The sequence below is a fragment of the Moschus berezovskii genome, chromosome 1, assembly GCF_049115385.1.
Source record: "Moschus berezovskii isolate FMDL1 chromosome 1, NW_MosBer_1.0, whole genome shotgun sequence".
NCBI classification, from domain to species: Eukaryota; Metazoa; Chordata; class Mammalia; order Artiodactyla; family Moschidae; genus Moschus; species Moschus berezovskii.
The window spans coordinates 96,085,808-96,107,406 of record NC_142460.1 but is presented as its reverse complement, the minus strand read 5'-3'; the positions used below and the strand labels follow the sequence as shown (position 1 = coordinate 96,107,406).

General features: G+C 40.5%; 1 pseudogene; it reads right to left on the bottom strand.

Moving 5' to 3' along the window:
- Positions 1-18,630: 18,630 nt before the first annotated feature.
- On the bottom strand, positions 18,631-19,595 carry LOC129551601 (endogenous retrovirus group PABLB member 1 Env polyprotein-like; annotated as a pseudogene).
- Between the last annotated feature and the right edge of the window lie 2,004 nt (positions 19,596-21,599).

The following is a 21,599-nucleotide window of genomic DNA, read 5'->3' as shown; positions in this document are numbered from 1 at the left end:
GGAGAGGTCTGACAGAATGTGGTCCACTGGAGAAGGGAATGGCAAACCACTTCGGTATTCTTGCCTTGAGAACCCCATGAACAGTATGAAAAGGCAAAAAGATAGGACACTGAAAGATGAACTCCCCAGGTCAGTAGGTGCCCAATATGCTACTGGAGATCAGTGGAGAAATAACTCCTGAAAGAATGAAGAGATGGAGCCAAAGCAAAAACAACACCCAGTTGTGAATGAAGCTGGTGATAGAAGCAAGATATGATGCTGTAAAAAGCAGTATTGCATAGGAACCTGGAATGTTAGGTCCATGAATCAAGGCAAATTAGAAGTGGTCAAACAGGAGATGACAAGAGTGAACATCGACATTCTAAGAATCAGTGAATTAAGATGGACTGGAATGGGCGAGTTTAACTCAGATGACCATTATATCTACTACTGTGGGCAGGAATCCCTTAGAAGAAATGGAGTAGCCATCATAGTCAACAAAAGAGTATGAAATGCAGTACTTGGATGTAATATCAAAAATGACAGAATGATCTCTGTTCATTTCCAAGGCAAACCATTCAATATCACGGTAACTCAAGTCTATGCCTGACCAGTAACACCGAAGAAGCTGAAGTTGAACAGTTCTATGAAGACCTACAAGACCTTCTAGAATTAACACTCCAAAAAGATGTCCTTTTCATTGTAGGGGACTGGAATGCAAAAGTAGGAAGTCAAAAAACATCTGGAGTAAAGGTAAATGTGGACTTGGAGTACAGAATGAAGCAGGGCAAACGCTAATAGAGTTCAGCCAAGAGAACGCACTGGTCATAGCAAATACTCTCTTCCGACAACACAAGAGAAAACTCTACACATGGACATTGCCAGATGGTCAACACCAAAATCAGCTTGAAAATATTCTTTGCAGGAAAAAATGGAGAAGTTCTATACAGTCAGCAAAAACAAGACCGGGAGCTGACTGTGGATCAGATCATGAACTCCTTATTGCCAAATTCATACTGAAATTGAAGAAAGTGGAGAAAACCACTAGACCATTCAGATATGACCTAAAACAAATCCTTTATGACTATACAGTAGAAGGGAGAAATAAATTTAAGGGACTAGATCTGATAGACAGAGTGCCTGAAGAATTATGGACGGAGGTTTGTAACAATGTACAGGAGACAGGAATCAAGATCATCCCCAAGAAAAAGAAATGCAAAAAAGCAAAATGGCTGTCTGAAGAGGCCTTTGAAATAGCTGTGAAAAGTCAGGAAGCGAAAAACAATGGAGAAAAGGAAAGATACACCCATTTGAATGTAGAGTTGCAAAAAATAGCAAGGAGAGATAAGAAAGCCTTCCTGAGTGATTAATGCAAAGAAATAGAGGAAAACAATAGAATGGGAAAGACTGGCGATCTCTTCAAGAAAATTAGAGATATAAGGGAACATTTCATGCAAAGATGGGCTCAATAAAAGACAGAAATGGTAGGGACCTAACAGAAGCAGAAGATATTAAGAAGAGGTGGCAAGAATACGCAGAAGAACTATACAAAAAAGATCTTCATGACCCAGATAATCAAGATGGTGTGATCACTCACCTAGAGCCCTGAAAGATGATGCTGTGAAAGTGCTGCACTCAATATGCCAGCAAATTTGGAAAACTCAGCAGTGGCCACAGGATTGAAAAAGGTCAGTTTTCATTCCAATCCCAAAGAGAGGCAATGTCAAAGAATGCTCAAACTACTGCACAATTGAACTCATCTCACACACTAGGAAATTGATGTTTAAAATTCTCCAAGCCAGGCTTCAGCAATATGTGAACTGTGAACTTCCAGATGTTCAAGCTGGTTTATAAAAGGCAGAGGAACCAGAGATCAAATTGCCAACATCTGCTGAATCATGGAAAAGCAAGAGAGTTCCAGAAAAACATCTATTGCTGCTTTGTTGACTATACCAAAGCCTTTGACTGTGTGGATCACAATAAAGTTTAGAAAATTCTGAAAGAGATGGAAATATCAGAACACCTGACCTGCCTCTTGAGAAACCTATATGCAGGTCAGAAAGTAACAGTAAGAACTGGACTTGGAACAACAGACTGGTTCCAAAGAGGAAAAGGAGTGTATCAAGGCTGTATATTGTCACCCTGCTTATTTAACTTATATGCAGAGTACATCATGAGAAATACTGGGCAGGAGGAAGCATAAGCTGGAATCCAGATTGCCAGGAGAAATGTCAATAACCTCAGCTATGCAGATGACACCACCCTTATGGCAGAAAGTGAAGAGGAACTAAGGAGCCTCTTAATGAAAGTGAAAGAGGAGAGTGAAAAAGTTGGCTTAGAGCTCAACATTCAGAAAACTAAGATCATGGCATCCGGTCAGATCACTTCATGGCAAATAGATTTGGGAAACGGTGGAAACAGTGTCAGACTTTATTTTTTTGGGCTCCAAAATCACTGCAGATGCTGATTGTAGCCATGAAATTAAAAGACGCTTACTCCTTGGAAGGAAAGTTATGACCAACCTAGATAGCATATTAAAAAGCAGAGACATTACTTGGCCAACAAAGGTCCGTCTAGTCAAGGCTATGGATTTTGCCATGGTCATCTATGGATGTGAGAGTTGGACTGTGAAGAAAGCTGATCGCCGAAGAATTGATGCTTTTGAACTGTGGTGCTGGAGAAGACTCTTGAGAGTCCCTTGGACTGCAAGGAGATCCAACCAGTCCATTCTAAAGGAGATCAATCCTGGGTGTTCATTGGAAGGACTGATGCTAAAGCTGAAACTGCAATACTTTGGCCACCTCATGCGACGAGTTGACTCACTGGAAAAGACTCTGATGCTGGGAGGGATTGGGGGTGGGAGGAGTTGGGAACAACAGAGAATGATATGGCTGGATGGCATCACCGACTCGATGGACATGAGTTTGAGTGAACTCCGGGAGTTGGTGATGGACAGGGAGGCCTGGCGTGCTGTGATTCATGGGGTCGCAAAGAGTCGGACACGACTGAGCGACTGAACTGAACTGAAACTTTCCAGAAATTAAGGAAATTGATCTTCCAATAATTTCAATGTACTGTAAAAAATTGGTCAAATAAGCTAGCAACACTTCTACACTTAAAGTTATGCTAAATGTAATTTGTGTTTAACCAAATTGAATCATTATTCTGACAAACTTTATTTCAACAGTAATTATGGTTTGTAGCATGTAGTTTGAAGATAGTTTCCAAGACCTTTAGATAATTTAAAACCTTGGACTGCTAAGAAAGTCAAATTAATTAATTAATTGGTAACTATTAGATACTTAGAGCATTCCCAGATAAGACGAGATACTTAGATATATTTATTTCCAAGCAAAATTTTAAGCTTATACTTTCTGCTGTTTATTATGTGTGTGTGTGGCATTGAGAGGTGTTATATATTAGGATCTGTTAATGAAAGTGTTCACTTTTACTACCCTGAGTTCTGTAAGGGTTGTGTATGGATATAGAAAGCAATAGTTCTAATGGAAAATGAACTTTGTTATGGTCAAAGCTAAAGTTGGATGAGCTTACAAGATTTTCACAAACAAAAATTAACAATCAATCAATTCAGTCGCTCAGACGTGTCTGACTCTTTGCAAACCCATGAACCGCAGCATGCCAGGCCTCCCTGTCCATCACCAAACTCCCGGAGTCCACCCAAACCCACATCCTTTGAGTCGGTGATGCCATCCAACCATCTCATCTTCTGTGGTCCCCTTCTCCTCCTGCCCTCAATCTTTCCCAGCATCAGGGTCTTTTAAAATGAGTCAGCTCTTCGCATCAGGGGGCCAAAGTATTGGAGTTTCAGCTTTAGCATCAGTCCTTCCAGTGAACACCCAGGACTGATCTCCTTTAGAATGGAATGGTTGGATCTCCTTGCAGTCCAAGGGACTCTCAACAGTCTTCTCCAACATAACAGTTCAAAAGGATCAATTCTTTGGCGCTCAGCTTTCTTTATAGTCCAACTCTCATATCCATACATGACCACTGGAAAAACCATAGCCTTGACTAGATGGACCTTTGTTGACAAAGTAATGTCTCTGCTTTTTAATATGCTGTCTAGGTGGGTCAAAATTTTCCTTCCAAGGAGTAAGCGTCTTTTAATTTCATGGCTGCAATCACCATCTGCAGTGATTTTGGAGCCCCCAAAAATAAAGTCAGCCACTGCTTCCACTGTTTCCCCATCTATTTGCCATGAAGTGATGGGACTGGATGCCATGTTCTTTGTTTTCTGAATGTTGAGCTTTAAGCCAACTTTTTTACTCTCCTCTTTCACTTTCATCAAGAGGCTCCTTAGTTCTTCTTCACTTTCTGCCATAAGGGTGGTGTCATGTGCATAGCTGAGGTTATTGTTATTTCTCTCGGCAATCTGGATTCCAGCTTGTGATTCCTCCAGCCCAGCATTTCTCATGATGTACTCTGCATATAAATTAAATAAGTAGGGTGACAATATACAGCCTTGATACACTCTTTTTCCTATTTGGAGCCAGTCTGTTGTTCCATGTCCAGTTATAACTGTTGCTTCCTGACTTGCATATAGGTTTCTCATGAGGCAGGTCAGGTGTTCTGTTATTTTCATCTCTTTCAGAATTTTCTACAGTTTATTGTGATCCACAAAGTCAAAGGCTTTGGCATAGTTAATAAAGCAGAAATAGATGTTTTTTCCGGAACTCTTTTACATTTTCCATGATCCAGCGGATGTTGGCAATTTGATCTCTGGTTCCTCTTCCTTTTCTAAAACCAGCTTGAACATCTGGAAGTTCACATTTCTGGAAGCCTGGCTTGGAGAATTTTGAGCATGACTTTTCTAGCGTGTGAGATGAGTGCAATTGTGCGGTAGTTTGAACATTCTTTGGCATTGCCTTTCTTTGGGATTGGAATGAAAACTGATCTTTTACAGTAATGTGGCCACTGTTGAGTTTTGGAAATTTACTGGCATATTGAGTGCAGCACTTTCACAGCATCATCTTTCAGGATTTGAAATAGCTCAACTGGAATTTCATCACTTCCAATAGCTTTGTTCGTAGTGATATTTCTAAGACCCACTTGACTTCACATTCCAGGATGTCTGGCTCTAGGTGAGTGATCACACCATAGTGATTATCTAGGTCAGGAAGATCTTTTTTGTATAGTTCTTCTATGTATAGTTTGTATAGTTCTTCTTGCCACGTCTACTTAATATCTTCTGCTTCTGTTAGGTCCATACCATTTCTGTCCTTTATTGAGCCCATCTTTGCATGAAATGTTCCCTTGGTACCTCTAATTTTCTTGAAGAGATCTCTAGTCTTTCCCATTCTATTGTTTTCCTCTATTTCTTTGCATTAATCGCTGAGGAAGGCTTTCTTATCTCTCCTTGCTATTCTTTGGAACTCTGCATTCAGATGGGTATATCTTTCTTTTTCTCCTTTACTTTTCACTTCACTTCTTTTCACAACTTTTTGTAAGGCTTCCTCAGACAGCCATTTTGCTTTTTTGCACTTCTTTTCTATGGGAATGGTCTTGATCCCTGTCTCCTGTACAATGTCACGAACCTCTCTCCATAGTTCTTTAGGCACTCTATCAGATCTAGTAGCTTAAATCTATTTCTCACTTCTACTGTATAATCATAAGGGATTTGATTTAGGTCATATCTGAATGGTTTAGTGGTTTTCCCTACTTTCTTCAATTTAAGTCTGAATTTGGCAATAAGGAGTTCATGATCTGAGCCACAGTTAGCTCCCGGTCTTGTTTTTGATGTCTGTATAGAGCTTTCCATCTTTGGCTGCAAAGGATATAATCAATCTGATTTCAGTGTCAATCATCTGGTGATGTCCATGTGTAGAGTCCTCTCTTTTGTGTTTTTGGAAGACAGTGTTTGCTATGAACAGTGTGTTCTCTTGGCAGAACTTTATTAAGCTTTGCCCAACTTCATTATGTACTCCAAGGCCAAATTTATAACAGATATTATATTGATGTATTACTAAAATTTGGTTCTCTCTCTCTTAAACTGACCCTTTTACTGGAGTATTTATCTGCTCTTGCCAAGAGATTGTAAAAGATTTTTAAAAATTTTCTGCCTGCATTGCAAAGATTCTGTGTCTTACCAGAACAACTGCTATGGTCTATGTTGACCTTATAATGTCCTTGAATATTTAAGAAAAATCTTCTCACATATGAAAGGGTTAAAACTTTTTCATCATGTTACCTCCTAGGTTTACTTTTAAAATATTTTATTGTCACTTAGTTTAATAGGCAACTAAGTGTTGTCTTAGTCACCCTTGATCCAATCTCTCTTTTTAACTTCTGAATTCTTAAATTTTATTCCCTGGTGGCTCAGAGGTTAAAGCATCTGCCTCCAATGTGGGAGACCCGGGTTCAATCCCTGGGTCGGGAAGATCCCCTAGAGAAGGAAATGGTAACCCACTCCAGTATTCTTGCGTGGAGAATCCCATGGACAGAGAAGCCTGGTAGGCTACAGTCCACGGGGTCGCATAGAGTCGGACACGACTGAGCGATGGAATGGAACGGATTGTGAAAAGACCTATGGTCCTATCCTAATCGGCTCAAATATGCTGACAGTTTTAATAAAACTTGCTTTCCCAAGATTGAATTCTAACTAATGCCTTTTGTACCTAAAATTGTCTTTGAGATTTTACAGAAGTTCCCTGGAAAATCACAAAGGATTTTCTCTTTGATGTCATAAAAAGACAGATGCTAGAAATTATTAGGCTTATTTGATATGTTACTATTGATGAATTACATGAGAATAGTTGTTAAATTGAGAGGTATATAGCCTTCTTTAGGTTAAGTTGTTGGGGGAAATGTTATAAATAAGGATATTTAAGAAACTGCATTCAGTTTGGGAAGTTCCTAGAGATTTGTCAGTGCCCTCATTGTCCATGGCATGCTTCCCTTCATTCGAATCTTGGTGCTGCTTTTCCTGATGTCAGACAAAACAATACAATATCAGTCATAATTTTAGTTGTTTTCTAAAGTATTAACTCAATCTCCATTTTATTTCTTTAATTTGAATCTGGTATCTTCCAGCCCAGTGGTTTTAAATTGGAGATTCACATACTTACCTATGGAGTTTTATTAATGAATTTTAGGACGGTTCATGGGGTCACAAAGAGTCAGACATGACTAAACAACTGAATTGAACTGAATTGAGGTCTCACTCTAAATTTACAACATCTCTGTACTTGATATTTTTAATATATTCTCAGTATATTCCAAATACAGGCTTGATATATCTACTTGGTATATCCATTGTAGAGTATGTCTCAGGATTATTATATGTTACATCTGAAAATGTTTTTCTTTGTTAAAGAGTATATTCATCCACTTAAAAAGTAGATATAACATTCACTCTTGTGAAAATAGAGTTATCATTATGTTTAGAGACATTTTACCTCAAAGTTTTGATTGATGTTATTATTTTATTTTCATGCTGCAGAAACAATAAACTTCCCTGGTCAGTTGTCTTATTCTTAAAATGAACACTCATCAGATTTTTTACTTTTGGAAATTGCAATAAGAAATTAACCACAGCTATTTAAAGCCTTTTAATATCTTCAGACAGTATTTTGTTTTATTCTAATGCTTCCTTAAGATCAATCAAAACTTTGGGGTAAAATAGCTCTAAGCATAATGATAACTCTATTTTCACAAGAGTGAATGTTACATCTATTTTGTGAATGTTACATCTATTTTATAAAAGTGGATGAATATACTCTTTTGCGAAGAAAAACTTGTTCAGATGTAACATATAATAATCCTGAGACATATAATAATCCTGAGACATACTCTACAATGTATATACCAAGTGGATATATCAAGCCAGAACTGTGTTTCAGTGTCTCCTATGGAGGTATGGGTCAGCAGTGCACTGCTTCAGGGCAGGGGCTCTGGGTGCAGTAGACCTGGGTATGGTATAAGACCTCTTGGAGGAGGTTGCCATTAACCCCATGACGGAGCTGCCAGAACTTACACAGGACTGGGGAAACAGACTCTTGGAGGACACAAACAAATCCAGGAGAAGAGCAGTGACCCCACAAGAGACAGACCCAGACTTCCCCGTGAGTGTTCAGGAATCTTTGGTGGAGGCATGGGTCAGTGGTGACCTACTGCAGGGTGGGGGCATTGAGTGAGACAGTGCTTGCACAGGACCTTTTGAAGGAGGTTGCCATTATCTTCATTACCTCCACCATAGTTTGCCCTCAGGTCAAACAACAGGGAGGGAACACAGCCCCTCCCATCAACAGAAAATTGGATTAAAGATTTACTGAGCAGGTCCCTGCCTATCAGAACAAGACAGCTTCTCTGTCAGTCAGTCTCTCCCATCAGGAAGCTTCCATAAGCCTCTTATCCTTCTCCATCAGAGGGCAGACAGACTGAAAACCACAGTCACAGAAAACTAACCAATCTGATCACAGCCTTGTCTAACTCAATGAACTATAAGCCATGCTGTGTAGGGCCACCCAAGATAGACAGGTCATGGTGGAGAAGTCTGACAAAATGTGGTCCACTGGAGAAGGGAATGGCAAACCACTTCAGTATTCTTGCCTTGAGAGACCCATGAAGAGTATGAAAAGGCAAAAAGATAGGACACCGAACAATGAACTCCCCAAGATGGTAGATGCCCAGTATGCTACTGGAGATCAGTGGAGAAATAACTCCAGAAAGAATGAAGACATGGAGCCAAAGCAAAAACAATACCCTGTTGTGGATGGAAGTAAAGTCTAATGCTGTCAAGAGCAATATTGCATAGGAACCTGGCCTGTTAGGTCCATTAAGCAAGGCAAATTGGAAGTGGTCAAACAGGAGATGGCAAGAGTGAATGCCGACATTTTATCAATCAGCAAACTAAAATGAAATAGAATGGGTGAATTTAACTCAAATGACCATTATATCTACTACGGTGGGCAAGAATCCCTTAGAAGAAATGGAGTAGCCATCATGGTCAAGAGAAGAGTCTGAAACGCAATACTTGTGCAGTCTCAAAAACGACAGAATGATCTCTGTTCGTTTCCACGGGAAGCCATTCAATATCACAGTAATCTGAGTCTATGCTTTGACCAGTAACGCTGAAAAAGCTGAAGTTGAACAGTTCTATGAAGACCTACAAGACCTTCTAGAACTAACACCCAAAAGAGATATCCTTTTCATTATAGGGGACTGAAATGCAAAAGGAGGAAATCAAGAGCTATCTGGAGTAACAGGCAAATTTGGCTTTGGAGTACAAAACAAAGCAGAGCAAAGACTAACAGAGTTCTGCCAAGAGAATGCACTGGTCATAGCAAATGACCTCTTCCAACAACACAAGAGAAGACTCTACACATGAACATCACCAGATGGTCAACACCGAAATCAGATGGATTATATTCTTTGCAGCCAAAGATGGAGAAGCTTTATACAGTAAGCAAAAACAAGACTGACAGCTGACTGTGACTCAGATCAAGAACTTCTAATAGCCAAACTTAAACTGAAGAAAATAGGGAAAACCACTAGACTATTCAGGTATGATCTAAATCAAACCCCTCAGTGGAAGTGACAAATAGATTCAAGGGATTAGATCTGATAGACAGACTGCCTGAAGAACTATGGATGGAGGTTCCTGACATTGTACAGGAGGTGGTGATCAAGTCCATCCCTAAGGAAAAGAAATGCAAAAACGCAAAATGGTTGTCTGAGGAGGCCTTACAAATAGCTAAGAAAAGAAAAGATGAAAAAGGCAAAGGAGAAAAGGAAAGATATACCCATTTGAATGCAGAGTTCCAAAGAACAGCAAGGAGAGATAGGAAAGCCTTCCTCGGTGATCAGTACAAAGAAATATTAGAAAACAGTAGAAGGGGAAAGACTAGAGATCCCTTCAAGAAAATTAGAGATACCAAGGGAACAGATGGGTGCAATAAAGGACAGAAATGATATGGACTTAAAAGAAGTAGAAGATATTAAGAAGAGGTGGCAAGAATACACAGGAGAACTGTACAAAAAAGATCTTCAAGACCAAGATAATCATGATGGTGTGATCACACACCTAAAGCCAGACATCCTGGAATGTGAAGTCAAGTGGCCCTTAGAAGCATCACTACAAACAGAACTAGTGGAGGTGATGGAATTCCAGTTGAACTATTTCAAATCCTAAAAGATGATGCTGTGAAAGTGCTGCACTCAATATGCCAGCAAATTTGGAAAACTCATTAGTGGCCACAGGACAGGAAAAGGTCAGTTTTCACTCCAATCCCAAAGAAAGGCAATGTCAAAGAATGTTCAAACTACCGCACAAGTGCACTCATCTCACATGCTAGCAAAATAATGCTCAAATTTCTCCAAGCCAGGCTTCAACAGTACGTGAACCATTAACTTCCAGATGTTCAATCTGGATTTAGAAAAGGCAGAGGAACCAGAGATCAAATTGCCAACATCTGTTAGATCATTGAAAAAGCAAGAGAGTTCCAGAAAAACATCTACTTCTGCTTTATTGACTATGCCAAAGCCTTTGATTGTGTGGATCACAACAAACTGTGGAAAATTCTTCAATAGATGGGCATACCAGGCCACCTGACCTGCCTCCTGAAAAATCTGTATGCAGGTCAAGAAGCAACAGTTAGAACTGGACATGGAATAAGACTGGTTTCAAATCAGGAAAGGAGTACGTCAAGGTTGTATATTGTCACCCTGCTTATTTAACTTATATGCAGAGTTCCGTTCCGTTCAGTCGCTCAGTCGTGTCTGACTCTTTGCAACCCCGTGGACTGTAGCCTACCAGGCTTCTCCGTCCATGGGATTCTCCAGGCGAAAATACTGGAGTGGGTTACCATTCCCTTCTCCAGGGGATCTTCCTGATCCAGGGATCGAACATCATGAGAAATGCTTGGCTGGATGAAGCACAAGCTGGAATCAAGATTGCTGGGAGAAATATCAATAACCTCAGCTATGCAGATGATACCACCCTTATGGCAGAAAGTGAAGAAGAACTAAGGAGCCTCTTGATGAAAGTGAAAGAGGAGAGTGAATAAGTTGGCTCAAAACTCGACATTCAAAACTAAGGTCATGGCATCCAGTCCCTTCACCTCATGCAAAAATAGATGGGGAAACAATGGAAACAGTGACACACTTTAATTTTTGGCTCCAAAATCACTGCAGATGGTGACTGCACCATGACATTAAAAGATGCTTGCTCCTTGGAAGAAAAGTTATGACCATGGAGTTTGTTACCGTGGAGTCACAAAATGTCAGACACCACTGAGCGACTTTCACTGACTCACTCACCCAATCAGAAGTTTTCTGATTGCCTCTGACTTATTTGGAAGGGGATTACTGACCATGTTGAACTTTACCTGAGCCTGCTGCTCTGAGGAAACAGTGACAATTAAGAAATCTCCCTCCCTAAACCTTTTATACACAGAGAGAAAGGCTCATCCTAGCCGTCTAACTACAGAAGACTACTATGTGCTGGCATTACAAAATATAGCCCACTTCCCCCTTTCCTCAATGACTCAGATAAGACCAGGTTCCATCTTTCCCATGACCCCCATAAGACTCAGGAACAAACCCCTAGTTTATGTACTTCTGTAAATCCCCAGATGCCTTTCTTTCTCCTCTTTTCTCTCTCTCTCTTTTCTTTCTTTTTTTTTTTGAGATGTTCCCCATTAATGAATGTTCTCCCTATAACAATAGCCTGAATAAAATCTGCTTCCTAATTGTCTGGTACACTTGTCTGATTTTAAATTCTTTGTTTCTGAATGCTGAAAATTAGGCTTTCTGTTTTTCAAGTTCAGCTAGAAATTGTAAAAGTTAGCCCAGTCCTCCTTGTGATAGGAAACCAATGCCACCTCTGTCTTCTTTCTGGTTTTTTCTCAGTGGATATATTTTGTACTCAACTCCTTTAGGGCTTTGCCTTTTGATTTACAAAAACCTCTTTTTCCCTTTAAAACATAAAGTTTAAAATTTTGGCTTTCATAATTATTGCCTCTGAAGTGGGCATAGAGAACCTTTCTTGGAACTGAAAATCTGAACACCAACTCTCTTTGCATTTCAATTACAGTTATATCAATCACTCCTCCCACCCTATCCCAGCAATGGATGTCTCTGGATAAAAAATGAGATTTTGTATGTGGAAATGAAAAAGAAAAAGCACCTTGTTCACTTAAAAGTATCTCAGTACAGTCTCAATCATTTATCCCTATTACGTAGCAGAAAATTCTCCTTGAAGCTGTTGTGCTTACTTTCTGATTCTGTAAGAGAAATTGCAAAACAGGGGCTCTCTGTGACACACACTCATTCCCAAGTCCCAAACCCCCTTTTTGACCCTCACTTCAGAATGTTTCTCCTAAGAACTGGCTTTGCTAATTCCATTAAGCCTTTTCTTTGGATTCGGATTTGACTCACTCTGTTGCCTCGTGTGTTATGATTTTGACAGCTCCCTAATGTTACCCATCTCAGACAACTCAAATAAGACCAGTCTTTGTTGCCCCACCCTTACACAGAACTCCAAACGTGCCCATCAAATTCACCTAATAGGATCCAGACACTTGGGTTCCCCTCAAAAATGTTTAGTAGATCCTTCGTAAGGAACAGATTTTGATTGACAGATGGGAAGTGCAAGCTAGGGAGATGGAGTATCATCTCTGAGATGGAAATGGTGGACTACCAGCAGGAGGGAGAAAGAATCCCATGGGAGAAGAAGCCACATGTTAGCAGTTTATGAAGAAAACTTACTACACGAAAAGTATGTGATCAGTGTAGAAAAATTAGGAAGGAAAAAGAAGAAAATATTATTCAGAGATAACCAAAGTTAATATGAAGGCTTTTTAAGTTTAATTTTAATTTTATATTGGGGTATAGTTGATTTACAATGTTGTGTTAGTCTCACGTTTGCAGCAGAGTGGTCCAGTTTTATGCGTATGTACACATGAAGACTCTGAAAAAGAATGGATGTATATATGTCCATTCTTTTTCAGATTCTTTTCCCATACAGGTCATTACAGAATACTAAGTAGAGTTACCTCTGCTATACAGTAAGTCCTTGTTGATTATCTATAGATGAAGATTTTATTTTCTTGGACATCATCCTAAATTCTGATAATATATCCAAGCATATGTGTGCATACATAATTTGAAGAAATCCTTATATTGAACATTTGGGTTTTTTGGTTATTATTATAAATAAATGATCATGATTATTCCTATAGCCAGTTTTTGTATGTTCATTTTGATCCTTTAGTTACATGCTCCTATATTTACCCTATGTAAATATAAAGCAGTTTTGTAGTCACTACTAGTCATAAATAAATAATTGATAACATTCTTGAGTACTTACTAGGGGCTAGGCAATGTTCTAAATGCTTTGCACAGGTTTCTTGAACAATTAATCCTTCACACTAATTTCACAGGACAAGTAAAGGTATTACTACTATTTTATAGATGAGAAAACGGGAACTTCAAAATGTTAACAAAGTTGTCTAAGGTCATACAACTAGTAAGTGGCAGAACCAAATTAAACTATCTCCTGAGTTCAGAAGCTATATGTGTATGTGTAAATGAACATACACACATATACAAAATGTGCTGGATTAAATGGCAAAGATTGACGTTCATCTTTTTCTTTTAAAAGCCAAATTTTAACTATACTAACATTTTGTCTAGAAGGAATGAACTCTGATTAGTATTTAATATTTCACATAATTTTTTGACTTTTAAAACAGCTACATAAAGCAAGCAAAAAATATAATTGGGGCTTGTTTTAAGATTTTTAAAAATCATTACATTCGCAAAGATTAATGTATTCATTCACTCCCCCATCCTCAGGTGGCCTTCAATGTGAAAAAAAAGTCTAAAAGTTATATATACAAATTCTATATAAGATTTCTAAGAAATTCTGTATTTTTTCATAGTTACATTGATGTTTCTGTATGAAATCATATATTTAAATTTTCATTTCTCTCTCTTTCTCCTTGTTGGTGTTTTCGAGGATATGAAGGCATTCTTCCATTGTTATTGGCTCATGTACGTGGGGTACTTGTTTGTGCATAGTATAATCCATCAGCAGGCACAATTACTGCTATTGTTAATTTGGAGACTATCAGAAACTGGGAAAGATACACACCCTAACTAGAGATGCTCACCTGGCAAGAGCTGGGGCTGGAAGCCTATGGAGCTTCCAGCTTTCCTGCCCCGTGCTGCTCAAAACATGCTCTACAGACCAATGCCAGTAGGCAAGTACTTGTTCCTAGTCCTCAGTGTATAGGTATAGAAACTGAGAATACACATTTTGAAACTTTAATAGCAATTTGATATTGCTCGACAACCAGACATGGGATTGTTTGACTCATCTCAGTAAAGACAGAACAGACCAGTTGTCCCACCCAGTGGAGGATCATGTGGTTGTTAGATGTTTCTGGTCACATGTTGTAGTTTCATGGTTACAGGTATCATTTCACGATGGTCTAGGGCTAGGAATGAAGTAGTCATGTAAAATATAGGAAGCCCAGTTAAGTGTGAATTATAGACAACAATGGATAATATTTTAATAGAACTATGTCCCAAGGATTGGATGAGACATGTTTCTACTAAAAATAATTTTAGGTTTATCTAAAATTCAAGTTTAATTGGGTGACTTGTATTTTTACTTGCTGAACCTGAAAACCATAGGTAAGGGTGTGACTTGGTCCTCCACCACAGCAAATGAGAGAAGCCTGCTCCAGTCTCCTTAAGAACTCTGGGCTCAGAAGGGCTCTAACTCATGGTGGGTACAGGCTGAGACTACATCTTTGGTATCTTCCTTTGTTTCACTCATTTGTTCTACCACCAATGTGAGTTAAAACGATCCATACTCTGTTTTGCTAATCTGCCTAGTTATTTTTCAAAACTAGATATTCACAGCAATGCTATTTATTTTTATTGGCCTTCAGGGGTCTTAAGAGAGTAGGTGTTTCTGAATAAAATTTCTGTACTACTTTGAGGATTAATAAGTCAATGCCTCAAAGCACTTTAAGAGATGCATAAATGCTTTCTCCACAGTTCACTAAACAATAAAATGGTTTCCAGTATACCTTATTGTACTTGTCACCTAAGCTGTTTCACTGTGTTTCCTTCCATTATTCAAATTCACCTTGAAAATTCTCTATTTAAAGATTTATGACGAAATACCTACTGTGCCATGTCCAGTAATTTGAATACAGGCAAAACGATTATATTCTACTTCAAAGAATATTTGAGCAGCTCAGAAGGGTGAGTGATCTCAATTTTCTTATCTTTAAAAGTGCGTTGTTGTGCTGGGTGGTCTCTGGGTTTCCTTAGCATCTCAAGTGTTCTGTGATTTTAAAAAGGCAGCAGGGAAAGCCAAAGTCTTTGTGGAAATGAAGAGCAGACTGCCTACTTCCTTGCTTAGGGAGAAGAGTCATAGGCTGAAAATGCCCACGAACACCAACTGGCAGAGCTGCTTTCTTCTCCACTTCATCTCTTAATTCACCTCCCATAATGAAATTCTCCCATTTATGGGCTCCATCAAGGTGGATTAATGGGGTGGGGAGGTACTGAACTGGGACTCAGGAGGACCTGGTTTAAATCTTGGCTTTGCTACTTGTAAGCCATATGATTTAGGAGCAATTCATAAACCAGATGACCACAGCTAATTTCTACCCTCCACAAGAGTGGCACAGTTCACATTGAGGAGAACATCTTGAAGATCTTAATAGGCTTTTCTGGTTGTGAAAAGATGGGCTGGGAGTGCTAGTTTAGATGACTAGGGTTGCCTCAAAGAGAATGCAATGCTGTACAAGGTAAAGACAGGGATGCTAGAGTTTTTGTTGAAGAAAGACATCAGGCCCCTGGAAAAGAGATAAGGAGATTGTAGAGTGAAATATACAAGCTGTGAGGGTTCCATGGGGTAATACAACTAGGGGAGCTGGTGTGAGAAGGGCCCACAGTACTGCAGAGAGCAAGGCCAGATGATGCTCTGCTCAGAGAGTAATGCCTAAGCGGAGGTCCAGCACCATCATATCTTCCAGCCATAAAATCCAGAAATCTGGAAAAACCTCCTCATTTAAAAATGTTGAAAACTAAGTAAAAATGTATTTAGTTACTGTGCTGGCCAACAAAATATATCTGTGGAATATATTTGGCCCATGAACTACCATTTTAGAATACCTTATTTAGAGAGAGGGAGTTCTAATGAAGAAACAAAAAATAATTTCAGTAGAGTCAAGCCCTCTCTGAGTTGACGTAGTTTATGTTTGCTATAAGAATCTTAGATTACCTCAAATTTTCAGTACAAATTTGATATACACAATAGCTTGAATTTGTGATGATTTAAGGGAATGAAAGAAGGGTGCTACCTAGCCAGGGCAAAGAGGTATAAAAAGGGATTGGCAATTGCAGGAGTGAGATAAAACTGAGAATGAAGAATTCAGCAGAAAAAATTGGAAGAGGTGAAGAAGAGACAACATCCCAAGGACACTGAGAGAAACATAAAACCCTCTTGACAGCAAGAATATTTGTGTGATGTCTTGGTCTTTCAGAGCAAATAGAATGGGGGTTGAGAATTTCAGGTTTAATGTAAAAAGAGAGTAACACCAGAAAGCTGGAGAACTTAGAGAAATCCAGGAGCAGATACTTAATTTACAAAGAGAATAAAATGATATTAAACCCCTCAAAGAGTCATGTCCTACACAAATAATACCTGTTGCTAGAATGTTCTGACTGTGCGATAGACTGGAAATGAAAGGAAATAAGGTTTGCTTCTGAGCAGGGCTGGGACAGGTAGGAGGAACTTTGGTGACACTCCTTCCCCCAAAGCTGGCTGTCAGAGTAGAGAGAAAACAAAGAAATAGAAGACCATGATACAGGATGCTCGGGGCTGGTGTACTGGGATGAACCAGAGGGATGGGATGGGGAGGGTTGTGGGAGAGGGTTCAAGATGGGGAACACATGTACACCTGGGGCAAATTCATGTCAATGTATGGCAAAACCAATACAATAATGTAAAGTAATTAACCTCCAATTAAAATAAATAAATTAAAAATAAATAATAATAGAAGACCTACCCCAGTGGAACAAAGGAAGATGCTGAGTCATTCCAAAATTGCATGTCCACAGTCAGTTCAGTTCAATTCAGTTCAGTCGCTCAGTTGTATCCGACTCTTTGCGACCCCATGAATCACAGCACGCCAGGCCTCCCTGTCCATCACCAACTCCCGGAGTTCACTCAAACTCATGTCCATTGAGTCGGTGATGCCATCCAGCCATCTCATTCTCTGTCGCCCCCGTCTCCTCCCACCCCCAATCCCTCCCAGCATCAGAATCTTTTCCAGTGAGTCAACTCGTTGCATGTGGTGGCCAAAGTATTGGAGTTACAGCTTTAGCATCAGTCCTTCCAATGAACACCCAGGATTGATCTCCTTTAGAATGGACTGGTTGGATGTCCTTGCAGTCCAAGGGACTCTCAAGAGTCTTCTCCAACACCACAGTTCAAAATCATCAATTCTTTGGCAATCAGCTTTCTTCACAGTCCAACTCTCACATCTATACATGACCACTGGAAAAACCATAGCCTTGACTAGGCGGACCTTGGTTGGCAAAGTAATGTCTCTGCTTTTTAATATGCTATCTAGGTTGGTCATGACTTTCCTTCCAAGGAGTAAGCGTCTTTTAATTTCATGGCTGCAGTCAGCATCTGCAGTAGCTCTGAGCAATTAAGGAAAACTTTCAGTAACCAGCAGTGGGGTGTGACCAACCTGGAAAGGAGGAACCGAGGAGAAGATAAGGAGCCAGATGAAGTCAAGATCTCTGTGGTTTCAAGGCAAACCACAGTTAAGAGGTTTATATATGGAGTTAATGCACAAGATCATGACCTTCTGGAGAAGTGAAGACAGGGAGTATATGAATATAATGAAAATTTCTTCAGGATATTTTCAAGTATTATTTTGAAACTCAGAAGGCAGCTGGTCCTTCTGTTTGTTCTTTACCCTTTTGGGAATTGCACAGGGCATAACATCAATGCTCTCAAAGCCAACATGGGTTTTCTTTCTCAGGCAGTATGCTTTTCAGCCTCATTGGACCCAGAAATATTTTCATGGCTAACAAAACAACATTTCTTGTTTTTTTTTTTTTAGTGGAGTGCAGTTTATTACACCGGCGAGCCCAAGGCAGAGTCTCCTCTTAGCCAAGGACCCCGACCACCATTTGTGAAAACCTTTTATATCTTATGTGTATGTTGAACCCACCACCCCAATGTCCTTGAGACTTGCCTAAAACAAAGGAAGGGTAAATACAATCACAATAACCCCATATTCCTCTGTTAGGTGTTCAAACAGTTAATAATCTATAAGCCTGTGATTACATTCTGATAGACACGGAAAGAGTTTATGACCTGTCTGGAGGCAGGGGTGATTAGAGTATGTTTTCTCTTAGGTGATGAGTAACCTGGATGTGATCTTCAAGATTCTCCTGTCCAGAAGGGGTCTTATCCTTCTATTGTAGTTTCCATAGGCACTAAGCACAGAGTTCAGAGTCCATTGGAGAGGTGGCCCTGCATGATCAGCATGAACAGGCCTAAGACAGAGTCCAGGCCCTATGAATTCCCTATTCATTCCCCCCTCTTGATGCTCTTAACTCATATTATGAGCATCACTCAGGATATATTGCACCCTAGCTCTCCAATTTGGGAGAAAGACTCAATCTTTGGGTTACAAAGTTCATAATACATTGTAAAATTCAGGGTCTACAAAGAAGAACTATCAAGGCAACTATAACCGTGGTAAATAGAGTTTTCTACCAATCGCCACTCACCCAAGATAGGACCGAAGTCTAAAAGGGAATATTTTCATTAGACATGGCTTTCACTTGATTTTGTATATCCTCCAAGGCAGTAGATACATTCCCAGACAGGTCAGGGATGTATACACAACATTCAACTTTAATTATGGCGCAGGTCCCCCCTTGGGCTGCTATGAGTATGTCTAACGCCATCTTATTTTGAATTACTGCCTTCTTCATCTGAATTTGTTCTTCGTTCAAAGCTTGAATGGCTTTTGTACTGTCTAAGAGGACCTGTTTTGTGAAATTAGTCAAGGCCTCTACTTTAATCATAATATCTGTTGTCCCTATAGAGGGTACGAATAAGGCAGCATTATACTCATACCATTGAAACACAGATCTTGTCTACCTAGCATGTAAATAAAATAGATTTACCAGGGCTTGCTGTAGGTTAGGCTTTTGTTACACTGGCATTTATATCAAATGTAACCCCATGACCCGAGTCTATTGACTGTATGTGTGGCTTACACCCAGAGAGCAGGGAGAGATTACGATTGTGTCCCAGAAAAGAGCAGAGTGGTTTAAAATCTCCTTGGTGAAGCGGTGACAGCCACCAGGGAAGTCCATCCATCACAAACAGAGGCATAGCCCCACATACCCAACAGTTGGAGGTATGGTGAAGTCCACGTAGGAATGTGCACGTTGATGAGGCCAAGCAGCAGGAGTCGATTATGCGGCTTCATCCTCAAGGGGCTCATCCGGGATCTTCTTTTCTTTCTTCTTAAGGATGGTCTTAGTCTCTTGAGGGTCAGCGCGGTCCCTCTGTGCAGCCCATTCAGCGTTTTCTGGGTCTGCATGGTATGCTCTCTTCACCCTCGTATGATGGATCCAAGGGGCAATACCTGCAACTTTAACGGGAGAGGCGGGTACAGCTTAGGCGGTTTGGCTGGAGCCGAATCCTGGAAGTGTTGGCCAGAGGTTTCTGTCACTGGGATCAGAGCCTGCCAAAACGGCGGCTCTACAAACTCTGGGAGAGTCAGCAGAAGAGCAGTGGCTGCTGCAGGAACTTCACCTGGCCCTGGATCAAGCATTAAGGTGGCCTCTGGTCCTGGTGGAGCACTGGGAGGCAGGCGCATCATTATCCCGTATGGGGGAGGGGTCAGGTCGTCCCCGTCCAAATCCTGCCAGATCCCAGGGGGAGAAGGAGCATTAGCGTGTCTTCACCTGCCGGTCAGCACAGCCAAACCAGAACACCACGTGGTCCAAGACTGTTTCTCCCTTAACTTTTAAAATCCGTTCTGCCTTGGTGGGCTTGATCAGGTGCGGATGAAAACACAGATGAGTTAAATATCCCATGTCCCAGGCCATCTCCGGAAAAGCCAATTCATACTCACTTATGTACCCCCCTCCTTCTAGCCTAACAGTGCCGAGGGGGTCAAGAATTTCACAGCAGACGGGACACCTCCTGAGCGCTCAGTGCCCCTGCTGCTGTCCACTACCTGCTAACGTGAAAGGTCCAGGCGTCGAGAAGCAGAATCCTTCCAGAAGGGCGAGGCACCTTCCCCCTCTAGAAGATTCAAGCTACAAAGCCTCAGGGCAGCCTCAAATGAGACCTGTCTCCTCAAAGTGAGGAGTTTCCCAGCCCATGCACCAAATGCTGTAGCCACGCGTTCCAGGAAACAAACTCACTCAGAAGGATGATGCAGATAGTGGAGTGCAGTTTATTACACCAGCGGGCCCAAGGCAGGGTCTCCTCTTAGCCAAGGACCCAAAACAACATTTCTATTCCCCATCTGGGTGTGGATGGAAGGGTTCAGGATGGGCATGCTCAGCACCATATTTCTGCAGAAGGAGATAAATTTTGGTGCTCTTTCCATGAAAGTCTCATTGACAGAAAGGAAGTTATTGGCTGTGCCATTCAGTTGGTTGCCATAATAAAGTGCATGTATTGAAGAGAGACAGTGCTCTCTGCACCATTCAATAAAGCTGGAAGGGTGCCCTATCTGGTCAGGACCATCTAAATGGATGAGACATGAGGAAGAAAGAGGGACTGGGATTATAGGAAAGCTGGTGCTTAAGGCTAACACATATGGTGCCCTGTGCCCAATACTTGGCATAAATTATTTCATGTCCCACCTCAAATTCCCATTGTAAAAATGATTGTTATCATCAGTTTATGGTTGAGGAAACCTAGATTTACAGAGGTTAGGTAAAATGCCTGATGTCACACAGCTTAAACTTGAATTCAGGTTTGTCTTATCCAAAGCCCTGGTACCTAACTCTTCAGCAGTGCCATGGTGACTGCTGGCCAGTATATGGCTAAGATTATTGAACTCGAGTCTCTGTGGGAATACAGATGCCAAATCCACAAAGGCACTTCATGGAGAACAAAGACTGGTCTCTTAAATTATCAATGTGCCAACAACAAATTCAGAGTGCCCACCCCCTACTTCCTTTCTTCTGAAAACTGTCTTTTCATAACTCTTCATCTCCTCCCTACAGTATGGACAGTGTGCATTCTAGCTATTATCCTAGGCCTTCCTTCTGTTCTTCTTTGGACTCCTAAGCCTTTTTTCCTTACTTAGTGTTCTCCCCTTGTTTGGTTGTAGAACATCCTGCAGTTGCTTAAAGCCTCACAAAGGAGAACATGTGGTCAGTCTTGCAGCTTTAACCAAAACGCATCCAGTGACAGGGAACCAACTCATCAACTCACCTTCAGTGACATTCTGACTATTCCATATAAAGGCTGAAATGTTTTTATTTATTCATAACATCAAACAGAGTCCTAGGGATGCACATTGAGAGAGAGAAAACCTGGCCAGGAACTTGAATATAACAACCCAAGTACAGCAACTTGTGTA